The sequence below is a fragment of the Pelodiscus sinensis genome, chromosome 3 (assembly GCF_049634645.1).
Source record: "Pelodiscus sinensis isolate JC-2024 chromosome 3, ASM4963464v1, whole genome shotgun sequence".
Classification (NCBI taxonomy): Eukaryota; Metazoa; Chordata; order Testudines; family Trionychidae; genus Pelodiscus; species Pelodiscus sinensis.
Window position 1 is genome coordinate 58,875,942 of NC_134713.1, and position 21,303 is coordinate 58,897,244.

A 21,303-nucleotide genomic window follows, 5' to 3' on the forward strand; every position below is an offset into this window, starting at 1 on the left:
TAGTATGTGGAAAGGGAGGAAGTGGCTCTACATGCTGCTGTTCCCCCTCCCTGTTGGATGGGGGAATAGCAGTGCAGGGAAGAGCTCACTTGCAGGCTCCACCCCCATTGACTAGGAATCATGGCAGGATGGGGTGGCATGGAGGCTTTTGTGACCCCTTAGGGGCATATCTACACTGCCACCCTAGTTCGAACTAGGGTGGCTAATGTAGGCATTCGAAGTTGCAAATGAAGCCCGGGATTTAAATATCTCGGGCTTCATTTGCATCTTGCCGGGCGCCACCATTTTTAAATCCCCGTTAATGCGGACTCCGTGCCCGCAGCTACACGCGGCACTGAGTAGGTAGTTCGAATTAGGCTCTCTAATTCGAACTACTGGTACACCTAGTTCTACGAGGAGTAATGGTAGTTCGAATTAGAGGGCCTAATTCAAACTACCTACTCCGTGCCGCGTGTAGCCGTGGGCACGGAGTCCGCACTAACGGGGATTTAAAAATGGCGGCGCCTGGCAAGATGCAAATGAAGCCCAGGATATTTAAATCCCGGGCTTCATTTGCAACTTCGAATGCCTACATTAGCCACCCTAGCTCGAACTAAGGTGGCAGTGTAGACATACCCTGGGAGCTATACCAGGTAAGCACCCCAATCCCCTGCCTCCTCCTGCACCCTCCCTCTCTCCCAGACTCCACACTCCCACCCCGCTCCTGCACATTACCTCCCACCCAGACTGCACATGCCCATCCTCATCTGGCTTCTGCATCCTAACTTCTGCCCCAAAGCCCCATTCTTACTCTATTCCCTGGAAGCCCCTCCCACACTAAACTCATCATTTTTGAGCCTGCAGAATCTACTAGCCTCCCTCCCAACCACACAGCTCACAATACACTGTAATGAATGCAGGAGACAGCACTTTTTAAAGGCAAAATTCGGTTTGGTAAGGATTCCTGGAATAAATGAACAGAGAGTTCATGGAAGCACGCTGGTGTCTTTTTGCTTACTGGTTAATAAGTTTTATATAGCAGTGTACATACATGCGTATTCTTGAACAGAATGAACAGCACCAATATCCATACCTATGAAATAACCAATACGTTGCAAAACTCAATTAGCAGGACAGCAACATTAAAATAGCTGCATCTGATGGGAAAACTAGAATTTCAAGCTCTTTAAAAGACACTTGACCAGATTATGCTCCAAATTACAAAGGAAAAGGAGTGAGGCTCATCTTTAGGATGAAAATTGAGAATGAGTAGTAGAGTATAATGCTTTATAAGATTACAGACTGATATTGGTGGCCAGATAATGAAATTAAATGTTTTCTTTGTGCTCGAAGAGTGGTGACGTGGTGGAGGATGTTGAATGAATCATGTCCAGCCTAATGATTCAGAGAGACGCTGAAACAGACCCTGTTGTAAATGTTTTTAATATACAAATAAGTGCTTGTTTTTAAAATATAGTTAGTTTTGTTACACATAAATTATACATAGTAGTATCCTAATGGTTTAATGCAGAGTTGTAATGTGTAGGCATGAGTACATTTTGTACTGTGCTAGCAGTGAGGCATGTGGAATATATTCCTCTCTGGCGGCTTGCTTTTAATGCTATTTTCATTACTTTTTCAGTATGTTATGATCAGATCTAATGGGAACCCTTCCCTCTGAACAGCAACATGCATGAATTGAGTAAACAGCTGAACAGGAGAGATTAGTAAGCTCTAAAACTGTGCATATTGATGATCAGGGGTCCTAATTTTCTGTGATCAAGACTCCCCCAAAATTCTCTGATAAAACACGTACAAATGTTTTCCTCTATTAAAATGAAACACTTTAGTTTCCCTAGCCACAATACATAGTTATCAGTTGAACACAATGGTTTATTGATATATTTATAATTTGCAAGCAAGTTCAAGGCCAACCAATGTCAGTCATTATAATAAAATAAAATTTAGGGAATTGCCACTTGTATTTCTTCTTCCCATACACCAAATACGTCAATGTCTGTATTCGATATTATCAGAAAATTGGCTTTTTTTAAAAGCAAAAAACAAAGCTTGGGTTGTCAGCCTTGTGCAGCAGAGCTGTTACTGTCAGCTGCAATCCTGTTAAAATATGTAGAATCTGTTCAGTCCATACCAGGTTGAGTTTAGGTTTATGTGGCCCTCCTGTGTAATATGGTGGGCAACAGTGTAATAAGTGACATTGGTAATTTCAGTAACATTTATTTTATTTTTTTAGAAACTGTAAAAACTAAAGATTCTCTGTAAAGCTACAAAGTCCAGTTTTTTCCATGGTGCACAGATTCTTAGGATCCTTTGATACAATATTCAAAATTCTTTCTGTGCATTTGCATTCTGGGCACAATTCAAATTATTTTCCTGTTAGCTCAATATGTCAAATTGTAGCTGTGAAACAGCAATCTCCTGCTATTAGGTTATTTGTGTGTGCATCCATCCACCCCACCACACAATACAGTTTGGTCAAAATTAACTGAATGTATAATTTAAAGATAATTTACAAGATGGTTCATGAAAGTGGTAACATCGGGCAAGATTTTGATGCTATTGATTGATAACCAAATCGGCAACCCAGATTCAGTTGCAATACTCCCCTGAGCTGTAATGAGCTTATCATCCCATCTCTCTTTATTTTACCTTCGACATGATCATATTTTAACTCTTAAGTTCCCTTAACATCCATCCCAGCTATAACTAGAAAACTCCTTCATGGCTGTGATGTGACAGCATACTGTGCTGGTACAAGCTACCACAAAAACCCAACAGAGCATGGAGCCAATCCTGTTTTAGGTGTAGGTAAGTCCCAGTTATGATTAATATGAAAAACACTGAGTAATTTGGAATAATTAAGGAAATTGTTATTATAGTTAATATACATAAAGAGATAAGAAAATATTGATCTATTTTGGATAAGAAGTTTCACATACCTGTGATTTCAATAATGGAGGTGGAACTAGTGAAAAGAAATGAACTCTTGATATTTCACAATGTGTATAAACTCCTGCATAAATCTGAGCTAAAGAAAGATGGGACTTAGTATAGAGAGATGTAGCATAGAACAATCTTTTGTTTCCATTTATGAGAACTGTGTGGGAAAATCTACCACTTTTCTCAAACTGTAAGAACAATTCCAAAGCAATTAATCAAAAACTTTTTTTTTTTGCTTCTCAATAACTCAATTCTAGTTCTCTTCAGACTAAATTTGGGCCAACTCCCCTTAGAGACTATTCCATATGTACAACTCTCAATAGACCAACAGACTCTGTGTACACAGATGTTGCTATTTGGGGAAAAAGCCTTGGAGACTCACAAGTGAATTGTGAGCATTTCTAAAATTTAAATGCAGCCTTGTCTCTACTGTAATAGGGGATTAACATCACCTATGAAAGAATTTAAATCCATTTTTATTTTATTATCTTGGCTCAGAACTTTCACCTACCATTAATTTTGGCTGCTTGCTAGGTAGTGTCGACTGAATAATAAGTAGTAAATAATGCATTCATAGAATGTTGCCACCTTCTTGCATTCATTAATTTTCTGTGAGTGGACTAAGATTTTTGTGAATAGGGCACTTCCAAATGTGTCAATTTCTTCAGCAAATACTTCTTGCTTTGAAGAGCATTCAAAAACAATTCACTACAAATTTTCAAAATACATATTAAGGCACATGGCATTATTTCTATTTCCAGAGTGGCCTTTATAAGTTGTTGAACCATACATTGTTGAAACAATAAAGCATGAATCATATCCTGAAGTGCAAATTTTACAAAAATAGATTCATTTATATTTCATAATTAAGCTTAACATTTGCTTTGTGAGTGTTCCTGCTAGTGAAACTGTTTTCTAGAACATTCACAGAAGATGAACATAAGGGCCTTGAATAGCCAAATAAGTTGATTTTTTTAAAAAATAAAATATTTATGGCAGTCGCAAGGGATATTTTTGGTAAATAGTGTATAAAAGGCATAGAGAATTGCTACAATAGAACAAACCTGAGATCCAATTTTAAATTCTGAGTCTCTATTACAACTTTTTTAAGGTATGGGCCTGACTGCATTTTAATGAAATCCTGTTCCGATATTAACACCAGAAGGCTCTACAAGCTACAAAGTTCTGAGACTCAGCTGCCCTGTCCAGGATGATCCTCAAACAATGTTTTGGCCCCAAGTTAAAGAAGTCCTAAGGCTTGCTTGAAGTGATTTCCTAGATTCACAGGTATAGGCTATTGTGACATTGGGGAAGGAGGCATAATGATCATATAGGCTACGTCTAGACTGCAAGCCTCTTTCAAAAGATACTTTTGAAAAAGCCTCTTTTGAAAAAGAGCATCTAGACTACAACCAGTACTTTCAAAAAAGCAAATTGCTTTTTTGAAAGAGAGCACCCAGGCAGTCTGGATGCTCTCTTTCAAAAAAGCACAGTTTGCATTACATAGCTCCTTTTTTGGAAAGCATACTTTCGAAAAAAGGCGTTATTCCTCGTAAAACGAGGTTTACTGAGGTCGAAAAAACTGCCACATTCTTTCAATTTACTTTCGAAAGAACGCAGCAGCAGTCTAGACACAGGTAAATTTTTTTCAAAAAAAGGCCACTTTTTTTTTAAAAAAAGCCTGTAGTCTAGACATACCCAAGTGGGTATTCTTTCCTTGCCCTCTCTCCCACAGACCACTCTCCAGTTCTTGTACTAAGCACATATTGGCTGGATCCAAGGATCAGAGACATAGGAAGTAACAGCAATACATAGGAAAGCCAAGAAAACAAAAATTATTCTGTTGTATAAAGTTTGTGTAAAGCTCAAACCCCAGCGAACATAATAAATTCACACAGAAATAACTCACATATTGGACACCAAATACCCAGAGGAAACAAAAAGTCACGTAGTTCCACATTTGGCTATTCATAGTAGCTCCTTTAGCCACTCAGTGTTCTGGATAAAGACTTAGATTCACAGTGTAAAGACATATTAGTATTTAGACAGTGTGCCGCAGGGTGGAACAATTTTGTAAATGATGCTGACTGCTTTTAATTTAACCAAAAATGTACTTATGATGAGAATTCTTTGTGGGCAGCTTAGTTTCCGTGAATCAGCACAGACCCAACAATAGAGGTTGTGGTTTTCACCAGTCTTGTTCATCTGGTATAAGGGTGGATAACGTTTAAAAAGGAAAAATCTACGTATCTTTAGGAAAGCCTTGCACATATTAGTTTTCTAAAATAAAATATATAATCAAAATCCCCATATACCTCATACCCTGACTCTTATTTCAGTCCAGGTTAAGCTCGGCACACTTGAGTTATGAAGAGAGAAGCAAGCAAAGATGGCTTCAGGCACCAGCTTTGTCCCTCTTAGCTTGTGTAGGAGGATCCACTGCTCTACAGTATACTCTCTTGCAACAGCTGTTCAAGGACTGCTGAGAAGCTGGAGTGCATGTTCCTAGCCTTCCTGATTGGACATGCTTCTTTCCATGTCTAGCCACATCCTTACAACTCTGTGGGCTGGGCTGGGGGCGCCATGATCCCCCATGCTGGCTTCCCTGCCCCACCTCTTCCTGGGGCACAAAGATGCCTCTCCCCTCTCCCCCTGCCCCCCGCAATGGCCTGTGGAGGCTCTCAGCTCTCCTGTACATACTCATGGGATGTGGAATGTACTGAATGTGGCAATCACCCGTCCAACCTCTCTACTCCATATTTGGGTGTATTTTGCCAAGCAGTGGAATTTCCAAACATTTTCAGATGAGTACAATCAAAATACTAGGATACCGTCAAACCACTTCACAAAGTAGGTAAGCATCATTACAGTAAATTAACATTTGAGGAAACATTCATAATGAGGGTTGTGGTTTTTTGGGTTTTTTTTCCCCATATACTAAGTACACCACAGAGACAAAAATAGAAGCCATCTTTTCTAATTTACTCTGCTGAACTATGTTGCCACTACTTATAATAGCGTCTGAATTTGACTGTTACAGTACTTGGAAGGCGTGCATTTCATTGGGAGAAAATGGCAGGTATATTTTTTCAAATACTGGTGCTACAAATCAGGGAAAGACATTTAATGAGGAGCACAATGTCTTTTTCCTTTGAGAGCAATTGATTGAGGAGACCTCACTGACTCACCTCTCACCATCAGTCGATGTGACAATACTGCTTTTGTAAGGGATCCAGTCAAAGGATGTGTCTTCTCTACAACTTATTGCCTCTGCTGTACTCTGACTGAAGAAAGATGTGACACGTCTAGTACTGGCAGTAATATCAGTTTCACCTGCTTTCCCTGGTTTACAGGAAGATTTAAGAACAGATTGGTGGTGTTTGATGGAAAACATCTAGCAGAAAGTAGGTGAAAGTGAACTGGACCAGCGCCCTGAATGCTGTGTCATTTCAGCTCACACCCAGAATGTCCCCACATTCTGAACACTGAGAAATTGTCCCAGACATATCCCTAATAGATATACGTGTATACTGATTAGAGGTCATATTTAGTTTGTGAAAGGTGAACAGGATTTGGTAAAACCCTTAAGTGACCTCTTTGTTTCTTGGAAATTCATGGTAGCTCAGGAATATGACTTGACTGGCTGTTCAACAGTATTGTCACTTTGAGCTCCAATAATGGTAGTTCCTCTTGCTTTTCAGAATTTGTCTTTCCTATGATCAATGTTTGGAGGTGTAACAAGAAAAGTAAAGTACAGCGGACATGAGGGTTTGAATTACATAAGTTTAACTGTTAAACTCAGATCACTGATGCAGCCTTCCTGTCTCACCTCAGTTGCTTTTCCAGACTATAAGGATCACAAATGCTACAGTTATGCTAGTGAAGTGTTTAGCTAGGATGTAGTGTAGTTGCAGTCCCTCCATCCTTTCTCTATTCCCTGGATCAAAAAGTGAATTTACTAGTGGGAGGCAGATTGAAGTATTAAATCCAAACAGCTTTCAGGGTACACTTCCCTTCTTGCAGCTGAAACTATGCTGTGAAAGCAATCCACAGTTGGATGAACTTTAGCTAAGCTATGAAATAAATGTTTTTGTAAATTATAAAAAAGACCCTTTGGCCTGTTTACTGTGTCTTTCATCGCTATTTTCAGAAGAGCTCTTAAGCACCCTCTGGATCAGCATTATTTGGAAATTAAAAACATCGGAGGTTAGTGCAGCATAGCCTGCTAGCTAAAGAATGAAGTCCACAAAAGTGGCCATTGTAAACCACGACGACATGCCGGTGTCTGTTACTGAAGTAGCCGGGTCACAATTTCCCCTAGTGTCTTTTCATGAAATACTAAACTCACCAGTACTGCAAGGCATGAAGCAAGGGAACAAGCAAGCCTTTAAAGTTCACAAACCCTCATCACAGAACAAGGATTAATCTCATACTTTTAGGTGCAATCCCTATGGTAAGACAGCCTGATCTGTGATGGTCTTTAGCCAAAGCCAATTCAGATATTTTAATTTACTGCGGGAACAGTAGCTTCTAAGACATAAATGAGCAAATGGAATAGACTAAAGTGTAATATTTCTGAACAAATGTTTGAGCAACATGTTAGTCTGCACGCATTTTTCCATTACTTCTCTTTTCTGTTGCCATTTCACCAGGGAGATAGTAGAGGCAATATGCAAGGAATCCTTGTGTTCAGAGATATATTTTCAAGGCAAGAGCACATGATGAGCAGACTGATGAACTAACACTTTCACATTTGTATCTGGTTAGAGTTCATACTCTTGCTGAAAATTTCTGTCTCGAATCAAAAGCTTGAAAGTTTACAGACACAAGTCAGTGAACGTATTACTACACTGAATTTTTATTTGTCCCTACATGCATATAAAGCATTCCATACTGGGCTATAAAAGCTGCCTTGTTTAAATTCAGCATGTTTATTTATTCCAATTACTTTTAAAAGTATTTCCTGTTTTCCTTCCGTGAAGTTGTAAGTCTACTATCATAGTCTAGCAATGAATCTGAAACCCACTAGATTGATCCCTGGGGACAGTAGTTAAAATGGACTATGCAGGCTCAGAAAAATAGCAACTTGATTTACCACTGTTCATTTCTTCCCACACTGGAGGCTGCGTCTATATTGAACTCTTCTTGCTCAAAAGCCTATGCAAATGAAGCATAGATTAGCATATTTCCATGCTTCATTTTCATAATTAATTAGGAGCCCTTTTCGCACAAAAACCTCCTCTTGTGCAAGAGCCATTCTTCCTCATTTTTTCAGGAAAAATGACTCTTGCACAAGAGTGGGATTTTGCAAAAAAATGGTTCCTAATTATGATAATGAAATGTGGCAATATGCTAATCTGTACTTCATTTGCACAGGCTTTTGCACAAGAAGGGTGCAGTATAGATGTAGCCTAAGAGATTTGGGACAGACTTTCTAGATTGGGTAAAGGACAGTGGTGCTCAAATATTTTCAGATACCCCCCCTCCCCACCCATCAGTGACCAAATCTGTCCATGCACCCCGTCCATTGCTACACAGCCAAGAGTTCTTCAGAAATGGAGCTTGGGCTGGAGGCACAAATGGGTTTCGGGACAATGGGTGTAGGGTGTAAACAGGGGCAGTTCTGAAGTGGAAACCTAAGAAGCTGCGGAGCCTGGGGAGGAAGCTTGAGTTGAACTTTTTTATATTATTTCATCATCTTACTTAATATTGTGTGTGGATTTTATCTGAGGGGTAGTTGTGAAAGGAAGCTGTCCACAGGCCAGTTCTACATATACACAGGAACCCAAGTAACTTAATTCAGGAATAGTGCCACAGAGACAAATAGCATTGCTCATGTGAGTACAGTTACATGTGACAAGGATCAGAAGTAGTAACAGGTCACCACTTTTGAGTACATATTCCTAAGAGAAGAACAGGTGAGAACTTCAAAGATCAGGCATTGCCTTTTATAGCAGAATCATACAGCATCCAGACCTAGTTTAGCCTGTGACAACTTCTGTGATGCAGTCATAGGTTAGCAATGGGGGCAGCTATACAACACATTGCATTTCAAATGCAAACAACATAACAAAAGGAAAATTGTGTGGATTATAATATTTACCGTTGGCTAGTCATTAAAGACCTAGCTTTTAGAATGTAAATGACTCACAGAATTTCCAATATGTGGCACCAGAAATCTTTTAAAAAACCTACTTAGAAATACATAAGGGCTTGTCTAGATGTATCTAGTTTATATAGCAGATCCTACCCTTACTGTTACGTACTTTGTGTAATCATTTACACTTGTTCAAAGTGAGTAAAATACTACCAGAACAAATGGAAGAGGTTTACAATTTATTTTCTGATGTATAAATAATAGGGCAGCAGATAATTTATTATACTGTGTTTATTGTTACTCATGCTGTATAACTAGAGGGTGCCAATATAAATGGAAGCAGGTGAATTCAGGATCAGGTCTCAAAGATGACTCACTGTGCAGATAATGCGGTATCAAAAGTAGTTTCACACTTGCAATATGTTAACACTCAACGCAATTTCTAAAAAATAATTTTTTTAGAAAGAATTTTCAATGTATAAGAGCTATTTTGTTAAGAAATTCCTTGTTCTTTAGAAGCAAATATGAAAAAAATGGACAAATGTTTTATTTGTCTTTAAGAAAAGAATAAAGATGCAAATTAACAAAGTTTTAATGTTTCATTCATACAGCACTTATAAAAAGCCCTTAATTAAGAACAGCATCAGATCTCAGAAGTGCATTATGATTTAAAATAGTAGCTCAATATTTAAAATATTTTAATTTATCCTTCAGTCTAGAAAAATCAGAGTCCTAAAAAATAATCACTTGCTGACAAGTGACTTCTGTCACAAACTAAGTCTGCGTGAGGAGTAATATGTAATTCTAATCTGAGATATACATTTGCTCGTTGGTAAACATAACTACTATTAATGCTAGCTGGAATTACTCATACTCAAGGAGACAATATGCTTCCAACATTATATATAGTATTTGAAAACAAGCAATATTACAGAAGGAAAACGGGGGTTGTAAAATCCAGTGACCACTTTACCATGAGGTCATCAGAGGGTTTTGAAATGGGAAGGCAAAATTTCCCTCTCAATAAATTTTAAAGGAATCAATGAAGTCTTATTTAAAAAAAATCATCCATAGGGTGTTGCCATCTAACGCATTTATAAGGAAAATGTGAGGAAATACTTTGCTACTACAGGTTGAACCTCTGTAATCCAGCACTCTTTGATCCAGCAACATCTGTGGTACGGCATGAGTTTAATTAACCGCTTATGAATGTAGCCAAGTTTCCTGTGGTACTATAAAGTTTGTCTACAGCCACGAGGCCTGCCTATCAGTGTTCTGTGATGTTATTTAGCTCTAATTTACCCCTGAATGTTTGCTAAGTAATTAGTGGAAGTGCTGGCAATGCTGCTAGACAATATTGACCTCCTGTGGTTCAGCAAATTCTCTGTTTTGGCACTGCTCGGGTCCCAAAGTTACTGAACTAGAGAGGTTCAACTTGTACATTTAATTTATTCCTGGACTAGGTATTTATACCCTGGTCATCTCCATGATATACAAGCATATTATAAGGACTCATCTAATTGTGATATCAATCTAACATTTTCAATTAGCAATGTAAATTAACAAAAAGATAAGCTCGGAAGGAGAGAGTAGTCAGGAAGGAGCAGTGTAAATAAGCTAACTAAACTGATACAAATGGAAATTGCTTATTGGTTATGTATTTGGGTCAAATCCTGGTCCCAAGATCAAAAGCAGCCTTTCAATATGGTTAGTAAAAGATCTTCCTTGACCCAGGGGCAAGATACAGAATATCTGCAAGATACAGAATATCTGCAGAGTTCTTATACCTGACTCAGTGCTACTGAATCACATGCATTCTTACCAGGGATCTATAAAGGTGGGAATAATCATACCCCTTCCCATACCAACATAGTACTGCCACCAGAACAGAATGTCACCACCTGGTCTCATGTAGGCTGGAAAAGAGAGTGCCCAAACATTTAACTGGGTGTAGTGAACCATAAAACAAATTGATTTTAACATCATCTTCTCTGTTGACAGTGAATGTTTAGAAATGTGATATAGATGCAGCCGTGCTAGTCTGGTCTAGCTGAAACAAAAGACAGGACTATGCAGCACTTTAAAGATTATCAAGATGATTTATTAGGTGATGAGCTTTCGTGGGCCAGACCCACTTCCTCAGATCAATTTGTGGAAGAAAATTGGCATGATCATATATACCAAAGTGATACAATAAAAAAAAAGTGAACACATATAAAATTGAAAAATCAGATTTAAAAATGGGGGCGGAGGGGGAAGGGGGAAAAGGTTAGTGTCTGTGAGGGTATGTCTACACTACCCCGTTAGTTCACACTAGCGGGGTAATGTAGGCATACCGCACTTGCAAATGAAGCTTCATTTGCATAAGCGGGGAGCCGCCATTTTTAAATCCCCGCTTGTTCGAGCCCCGTGCAGTGCGGCTACATGGGGCTCGAACTAGGTAGTTCGGACTAGGTTCCTATTCCGAACTACCGGTACACCTCGTGAAATTCAAATCCCGGGCTTCATTTGCAAGTGCGGTATGCCTACATTACCCCACTAGTGCGAACTAGCGGGGTAGTGTAGACATACCCTGAGGTAATAATATTAGGGGTGATAATTGGGAAAGCTATCTTTGTAATGGGTGAGATAATTAGCATCTTTGTTAAGACCCATACGTAAAGTGTCAAATTTAAGCATGAAACAAATTTAAGCATGAATGACAGTTCTGAGGATTCTCTTTGAAGTCTGGAGTTAAAATCCCTTTGGCTATGTCTAGACTGCATTCCTTTTTCATAAAAGGGATGCAAATTAGACGTATCGCAATTGTTAATGAAGCAGGGATTTAAATCTTCCCCGCTTCATTAGCATAAAAATGGCTGCCGCTTTTTTTCGGCATGGAGCTTTGCCGGAAAAAAGTACCAGTCTAGACGCGGATCTTTCGGAAAAGAAAGCCTTTTCTGAAATATCCCTTATCCCTTATTTTAAGAGGAATAAGGGATCTTTCGGAAAGGTCTTTATTTTCCAAAAGATCTGTGTCTAGACTGGTGCTTTTTTCTGGCAAAGCCTCATGCCGAAAAAAAGTGGCAGCCATTTTTATGCTAATGAAGTGGGGGAAATTTAAATCCCTGCTTCATTAGCAATTGCGATACGTCTAATTTGCATCCCTTTTACGAAAAAGGAATGCAGTCTAGACGTAGCCTTTGAAACAATATGCATGTTTTAAGGTCATTGAGAGTATGGTCAGTCTGGTTAAAATGGCAAGCAACAGTTTTCTCTCTGAGACAGAGCCTGATGTCTGTTTTATGTGCATTGATTCTTTAGCGAAGTGTCTGAGAAGTTTGTCCAATATACATAGCAGACGTACACTTTAGGCACATGATGGCATACATTATATTTCTGGATGAACAGGAATATGTGTTCTTGATCTTGTAACTCGCATGGTTAGGTCCAATAATGGTGTCAGCTGAATAAATATGTGGACAAAGCTGGCACCTGGGTTTGTTGCAAGGGAAAGTTCCAGGGTTGGTATTAGTGTGGTATGTCCTGTGGTTGTTGGTAAGAATCATCCTGAGGTTAGGTGGTTGTCTATAGGAGACTATGGGTCTGTGTCCCAGAGCCTCTCAGAGGGCAGTATCCTGTACCAGTATAGGTTGTAGTTTATTGATAATGCGTTGGATGGGTTTAAGTTGGAGGCTATAGGTGATGACAAGTGGTGTTCTATTGTTGGTTTTCTTGGGTCTGTCTTGAAGAAGATGGTTTCTGGGTATTCGTCTGGCTCTTTATTTCTCCAAGTGGGTAATTGAGGTTTATAAATGCTTGGTAGAGATCCTGAAGTTTCTGGTCTCTGTCAGTGGGATTAGAGCAGATGTGGTTGTATCGAAGGGTTTGGCTATAGACGATGGATCGTATGGTGTGTCCTGGATGGGAGCTGGAGTCATGTAGATAACTGTAGGAGTCAGTGTGTTTTCTGTAGAGAGTGGTGTCCAATCATGCTTAAATTTGACACTTTACATATTTACATATGGGTCTTAACAAAGATGGTACTAGTAGTTTGGAAACTACTTTTTTTTAAATTTCCTTGTAAGACAATTCCAGTTTATGACCGGCTCTCCTATTCACTACAAAATATGCCATCATATTGTATTCCTACAGAGACACTGTGAAGAAAACTTCATTAATGTAAAGGTTGTGAATGTAAGAATCTATAGTAAGTATGGCTTTGTCTAAAAATACTTGTTTTACTAATGACCTTTTTTTGTCAGAGAACTTGAGCAGTGAAAGTGTGAGAGATTTATGGATGTGTGACTGTGTTTACAAAACAACATGCCTGATGTTTCCTAGGAATTCCTTGGAATGAAATATTGCATGTCAAACAGTAATGTGTCTAGGAGCCAAAGTGTAAAAAGGAGGTTTTGAAGAGAAGGTTCCTTATCATTAGAAATCAGCCCTAGCTTCTAATTCCATAAAACAGACCATTTACTTTCCCCTCGATATTTCAAACTTATTCTCCACCCCAACCCACAGAAATCCCAATTCAAACCAATTTTGTTTCAAATACAGAATTGGGAGAAACTCACATTCTCTTAGTATGAAACAGCAGTTGGAAGAGGAGTGTGTCCATTCCCTTTTCATCTCTCCAACTCCTTCACCACACCAAACATGGAAACTTCCTTTCACATGCATCTTTGCTTTATGTTCCTGCAAAGAATGTTCTCAGAACAAAGCATCAACAGGTGCCAGGAAATAAGACACAGTGCAAGTGAATGATTTCTTTCCCAGTTCTGACAACATGAGCAAAACAAGAAAATGTTAACACTGACAAATAAGTTTGGCTTCAGATCCTCTGAACTCCGCAACAGATGTTTGATGCTAGACAAACATGTTATATATGATATTAATACAGAAAAATTGCACTCAGAATGCCCTTTTCATCCTAGTACAGCATTTTAAATACTGTAGATAAGTTTTGTCAAAGCCCTAGTGGGGCTAGTGAAACTGATTCCTCACTACAGCCTAGCTTTAACCAAGACCTGTTCATTGTCTATCTATATAAAATAAGGTGTATATTATTCTTTGCATTATAGTAGATAATAGTGGTTTCCACAGACTAGTTTAGGGAGAGTATTCTATACACCAGGAGCAGCAAGGTAAAAAGCATGTGAAAATTTATAGGAACAACAGGACAAAAGAGGATTTAAGGCAGGCAACTTTGGCAGAGCTGGAATAGGATTAAGAGTCAGAAGTGTGTAAGTATGGGGAGAGATCTGTTTAAAGGTCTTGAAAGTGATGATGAAAACACTTGAAATTGAGAAAGGGAAGCTAATACAGACATTTCTTGAATCCTGGTAAAACAAAAGGAAAAAATATGTATCACTTTAAAGACTAACAAGATAGTTTATTAGGTGATGAGCTTTCATGGGGCAGACCCACGGATCTGAAGAAGTAAGTCTGCCCCACAAAAGCTTATCACCTAATAAACTATCTTATTGGTCTTTAAATTGCTACATATTTTTCCTTTTGTTTTACCAAGATCAGACTAATACGGCTACCTCTCTATTACTTTTCTTGAATCCTATTAAAGTTTTGCATTTGCTAGCAGATCCAGAGATGTAATTATTCCCTTTTATTTGGCTCTGGTGAGGCCACATCTGGAGTACTGTGTCCAGTGCTGGGCCCCCCACTACAAAAAGGATGTGGACACATTGGAGAAGGTCCAGTGAAGGGCAACCAAAATGATTAGGGGGCTGAGGAATATGACCTATGAGGAGAGGCTGAGGGAGTTGGGTCTGTTTAGTCTGCAGAAGCGAAGCGTGAGGGGGGATTTGATAGCAGCCTTCAACTTCCTGAAGGGAGGTTCCAAAGAGGACGGATAAGGCTGTTCTCAGTAATGACAGATGGCAGAACAAGGAGCAATGGACTCAAGTTTTGGTGGGAGAGGTCCAGGTTGGATATTAGGAAAAACTATTTTACTAGGAGAGTAGTGAAGCACTGGAATGGGTTGCCTAGAGAAGTAGTGGAGTCTCCATCCCTAGAGGTGTTTAAGTTGGGATTCATTCTGCCTAGAGCAGAGAGCTGTACTTGATGACCTTCTGAGGTCTCTTCCAGCTCTATGGTTCTATGAAAGTTCTATCTTCACAACATCCTCTGGCAAGGAGTTCCACAGGTTGACTATGTGCTGCGTGAAAAAAAACTTCCTTTTGTTTGTTTTGAACCTGCTACCTATTAATTTCACTTGGTGACCCCTAGTTCTTTTGTTATGGGAACAAGTAAATAACTTTTCTTTATTCACTTTCTGCATACCTGTCATGATTTTATAGACCTCTATCATATCCTCCCTTAATCGCCTCTTTTCTAAACTGAAAAGTCTCAGTCTTTTTAATCTATCTTCATATGGCACCCATTCCAAACTCCTAATCATTTTGCTTGTCTTTTCTGAACCTTTTCCAATGCCAAGCTATTTCTAAGATGAGACAGCCACATCTATATGCAGTATTCAAGATGTGGGCACACCATTGATCTATAGATAGGCAATAAGATACTCTGTCTTACTCTCCACCTCTTTTTTAATGATTCCTAACATTCTGTTCACTTTTTTGACTGCTGCTGCACATTGAGTGGATGTTTTCAGAGAACTATCCACAATGATGGCTACTGTAGATAAGATCTCTCTCTCTCGAGTGGTTAAAGCTAAATTAGTACCCATCATATAATATGCGTAGTTGGAATTATTTTTTCCAATGTGCACTATTTTGCATTTATCAATAGTCAAACTCATTTGCCATTTTGTTGATTGGCTGAATGGCCTTGGAAAAGTCACTTTGTCTTTGGTTCAGTTTCCATGCCTCTAAGATAAGACAAATAATTACGTCACATAGGTATTGTAAAGTTTACTTAATGTTTGTACTTTGCTTTGAGTGCTATAATTTATTGTAGAGTACTGATGGGACAAATTTTTAAGAACTCATAACACGGCCACAGTTATAATTCTCTATGACAATCTAAAACTGCACAGCTACATTGTGTAACTTCGGGCACAATTCTAAAAAGCTACATTGCCTCAAGTTTACGATTTTAATAGTAGAGGTACCTAGATTAATAATATTCAATTGGTGCATATAGAATTTTCAACACTGAAGAGAACAAGATTAGAAAAATAGTACAATTTTTTCTGCAGTCTGGTGTATCTGCCCTTTCAGGCAAAGAACATACGGGTATAAGGAGAGTGAGAAAAGTTTCTTTCTAGGTGTAATAGTGTTTCATTAGTTAGTGGCAGGGGAAGGTAGGTACGTTGGGCAGGCTAACTCCTATATTAGCATTAGGCAGAGCATAATCATCATGAAGCAACACAGCAGCAATAACTGCTTAAAGGGCCAGTCAGGACAGAATGGCCTTACTGGGGCAGACCAAAGGTACATCTAGCCCAGTATCCTGTCTGCCAACAGTGGCCAACACCAGATGCCCAAGAGGGAGGGAACACACAGGTAATCCTCTTGTGATCCTTCTCCTGTCACTCATTTTCAGACAGAGTAGGGACACCATTCCTATACATTCTGGCTAACAGACATTGATGGACCTAACCTGCATGAATCTATCTAGCTCTTTTCTGAATCCTGTTAAAGTCCTAGTCTTTACCATATCCCCTAAGGCTTGTGTTGTTTTGTTTACTCTTTAAGAGCAAAATCTCTGAATGTTAAAGACCAAAGGGACTATATTGGCTCTGAGCCTAAAAACAATCTGGTAATATGGCTTTGTTGAGTTCTGGGACAATTCTGATTTAATAAGAGTGTTCCTATGAAAGATACAATTCACACTCAGACAGGCTCTCTTTGCCATGCAAATCAGGAGAGATCTTTGATGTATACAGCTTCTAGTTCACTGTACAACTACAGGCCAACTACTATTAACACTTTTGATTTAAGTTTGAATATATATTGGGTGTCTTAAGGGTCTGAGAATGTTCCCAGATTTAATTGGGATCAAGAACCAGCCAGTTTGGTTGATGCTATATATCTCCTACTATTCCCACATACACCTTTTGAATCCAAACAGCAAATTCCACATAATTCTCAGTCATGGTGAAAAAGTACAAAAGGATTGCTGCTACAAAATGAATCATCTGCTTTAGTAGTTTTTTTAATTAAAATATGGTGAGGAATTGCCATCTTAATTAATTCACATGTGAGCTATATTGTGGAACTATTTGAGCAAGAGAGAAGTTTAATTATTAGAGTTGAGGGTTTCATATTGCCTCCTCCAAGTGGTACCATCTTAAAACCATAGGATCACACACTTATGAAGCAGAAGGGAGGAGCCACTCAGATACACACAGATATCCATTATATAATCTCATACTACAGTGATGAGCACAATCCAATAATCCAGGCAGATGAATAGATCATCAGATTAGATGATGATGATCTCTCTTCTTTCCTCCCTCCTTTCATTTACAAGGAAACAGTTAGTGTTGAAATTTAAATCATCATCATTATTCTTCAGAGTCAACACATAGTGAGAAGAAAGGGGGCTAGTTTATAGCTTTAGGAGGAAGCTTGTTTCAGACAACTTACTGTAGCTATTTACTGTGATTCACATTGAGTGATCTAGAATTTTTATAATTGAAAAGACGTGAAATAATAACTTGTTTCTCCAGTGAGAAATCCCAATTTCCAAAACTAATCTCTACACTAGGTTAGTGATAAGGCTCTAATCCTGTAATGAGTTTCACATAAGCAGGTAGGCCTCTGCAATGGTACAGAGACCCACTGACTTCAATAAGGATTGATCTGAGTGCAAAGGGTAAAATTTTCAAAAGTGCCAAAGTGACTTTGAAGCCTAAGTCCCATTTTAAAAGCTGGAGCATTTGGGGCAAAGTTTACAAAATGGGCTTAGACCCTCCACTGTAGGTATCACTGAGATAATCAAAACCATGCAGGTGCCTAAAATCCCTGACCACTTCAGCTTCTGAGGACACAATTCCAAAGCCATCTGAGTTGCTAGTGAACTTGCAAAGGCTGCTGAGCTGCTCAGTTCCTAGCTCATTTCCAAACCCCAACACGAGTAATGGATTAGTCCATCTATCTTGCCTGTGGGTCCCAATCCAGAGGTGTGCTCAGTGCATGCCTAATGTGCATAAAAGACAAACAGATTAGCAACAGCAGCGTCCATTCTATTCAATAGCCAAAATGGGTAGATTGCTGACCTGGGGAGTAGGAAACCTGGAAATAAGTCTCTGTTCTGAGATATGGTCTTAATAGTAGGCCTCCAACACTGCACACGAGTATCCTCAAGCCCAAGCTAGTGAATATCTGATAGGAAGGGAAGTAGTCTCAATTTCTCCTATTGAAGCTGTTCTATCTCATAGAAAATAATAACATTCACAAGGACTAAGACAATGAAAATGACTTTGTAGCCCAATGGTTAGAGCACTTACATGGGATGGCTGAGTTCCAAGTCTTGCCCCGGCCTTAAGAATATTTAGTTATTCACCCAAAATAGAATAGTTCTAACAGAAGAAAGTGAGCAAGCCTGAACTCAGCCTAGCTCTCAGGGCACTCTCCTGGGACCTAAATTCAAATCCTTGCTCCAACTCAGGCACAGCAGGGATTGGAAAATACATTCTACATTCAAGGTGAGTGCCCACCAGCCACTGGGCTATTGGGTAGGATGCAGTGAGTCTTACTCTCTCATTTTTTCATGGGACAGACTGTTTTGCCCTGCCCTAAGCTCCTAACTTCAGCAGTGGGTTCCAAGCTATGAATTCTGACCCGAGATAAGTACCTCCCTTCAGCATTTCCTCTGTGCTAGCTTAGGGTACGTCTACACTGCAAGCTTATTTTGGAAAAAGCTATTAAGGAAGATATCTTCTGAAATAGCTTATTTCAAAATAGAGCATCTACACTACAGAGAAGCTGCCAAATTAATCCAAGGCAAGCTCTCCTAATGTGGACACGCTCTCTCAATTTAGAGCCCCAGGAGGCACTGGGGAGGAATAACTTAGAATGCCCCTGGTGAGGAGCTATTTTGACATAGCTGCAGTGAAGCGTCCACACACAACCTCTTCCAAAAGAGCTTTTTTGGAAAGAGGTGTTATTCCTCGTGGAATGAAGTTTATCAACGTCAGAAAAAGCCTTCCGTTATTTTGATATTCTTTCGAAATAACAGTTGTGTGGACACGAGTATTGTTTTTCTCGAATAACAGCCATTATTCTGGAATAGCAGTGCAGTGTAAACGCCTCCTTAGATAGCGTCTATGAATCCCATTTGTAGGTGCCTAACTTATTCCATCTATTGAATAGGGAGTCTAGAGTCCTAATTTAGATTTGAGGATTTACTGAGCATTTAACAGGGTGAAAAATGTCCCTTTGCACCTATAGCACTTAGGGAATAGATTTTAAGATATATTTAAACACCAAAAGATACAGAGAGGCAACTAGATGCCCAATACGATTTTTTTAAACCTATCAGCAAATACCTTTTAAAATCTGGCCTTTAGGAGTCATAGTTTCTTTGAAAGTCAATAGAACATAGTTAATCTAAAGCTCATTTTAGTCTACATAGTGAGTGATTTGGACAGATGTAGAAACTTGTCCTTGGAGACAAATTAATAGAAAAATGAATGTGCTTCCCTGAATACTATTTATCCTGAAATGTCTCCCAGCTAAGTTTCTTAAAATAAAATGGAATAGTAACAACATTTTAAAAATATTTCCCTGGGTGGGAGGTCGAGACTGACGTGGGGTAAGTTGCAACTCTCAATCACATCTGCAGGCTCCTGTTTACCCAACTTGCAGCATTAGAATATGTACATAAGCTTTATTTCTAGCCACTCAGTTCTCTGGCTTCAGAACATAACAGTATAGACCCTTCTCTGGATGCTGCTGGAATGGGAGTTGATCCATCTACGCCAAGTGGCAGGAATACCAACTATTACCATTTATATTGTAAAGTGACCCCTCAATATTGACTACCAGGTAAGCCTGGTTTGGGTAAAGAATTTAAATTCCATCCCTTCTCGTGAATTAATGCTATACTTGGCATAACCCATAGTTGAAAATTGATAAGAAAATATTAGTGTGGAGAGTAAATGGATAAGGGGAAAACAGGGGTCTCCAAGTTGATCTCAGAAGATCATTATCTGTCATTCCAAGGATTCCAACAATAATACAACCTACCTGATCCAGCTGCTTTGCATTACCTGCAACTTAATCCTCTCTTGAAGGACATATTTGGTCCAGATGTTTTGGAAGCACCAGGCATTCCAAAATTTTTGTTGACATAAAAAGTTTCATAGGTTTACTTATTTGTAGCATGTTGTGATTTCCTGGCCCAAAAGACCCTTCCTTCCTAACTTAGATTGCCTGCATTAAGCCTAAAACAAAAAATTGTGTACATTCTTGGCTCCTAGCCAATGTGGAAGTGCCTTAAAAATTACAATTAAGTCACATGCAGCAGAAAATTATGATTCATTCACACTGGTATCCACATAAGTTAGAAGAGAGTAGGGGCAGAGAACCTCCAGTATGCTGGCCAGACATAGTTTGCCTGGGTTAGCTCCTAGAGGGCTGCCAAATATTTTGTTTAACAGAGTGTCCACAGGCACAGCTGCTCCCATTCCTGCAGCTCCCATTGGCTGGGAATGGCTACCTGCAGCCACTGGGAGCTACAAGTCTCTGTTCCTGCAGATACTCAGGTAAACAAAGCATTTGGCAGCATGTCAGTGGTTCATCCTTTGGTTGCACCAAAGTTGTGTGCCAGAAGTTCCCCACTCCTGCGACAGGGAGTTCATATGGCTACTGGCTGGTCCACTTGATCTCTAACCCCTTGCCTCACTGTCAGAGAGCAGTAGTCGTGCCTGGTCCCTGTTGCCACACCAGGAGTGCGTAAGTTTCCAGCTTTTGCCCTGGAGTGGGACAAGGTAGGTCACATGCCAGGGCCCTATGGAAAGTAACACAGGCAGGTTCATCCCATAAAGGGCCAAAATTTACCACTCTGGCCCACTACCTAGCTGTATGATGCTTCAGTCTGGGCTATAGGAACCACATCCCAAACAGTCAATAATTTCACAAAGTGTCAAGTGACCAAAGCCCTGCAAGATCTACTGCTCTTTGAAGAGAGTACAGTTGGGGAAGGTGCTTTCCAGTGCCTTGCCCACTGTGTAGACTCCTCTCAGACTTTCTATCCAGCTTTCTTGAAGATTCTTCTCTCCAGCAGCCTGTCCACCAGCCCTTCCCTGGTGTTGTGAGCTCCCTTTGAACCAGCTCCTCCAGCTAAGTTATGCTCAGGCC

General features: G+C 39.5%; 1 long non-coding RNA gene across 1 annotated transcript in view; it reads right to left on the bottom strand.

Annotated features, from left to right (window-relative positions):
* LOC102449658 (uncharacterized) overlaps window positions 1-14,400 on the bottom strand; it is a 31,349-nt gene extending 16,949 nt beyond the window's left edge. Inside the window, exon 1 of the long non-coding RNA XR_331537.4 lies at window positions 13,597-14,400. This is a non-coding gene — a long non-coding RNA (uncharacterized LOC102449658). The remainder of the gene's footprint in view (window positions 1-13,596) is intronic.
* Window positions 14,401-21,303: the final 6,903 nt, after the last annotated feature.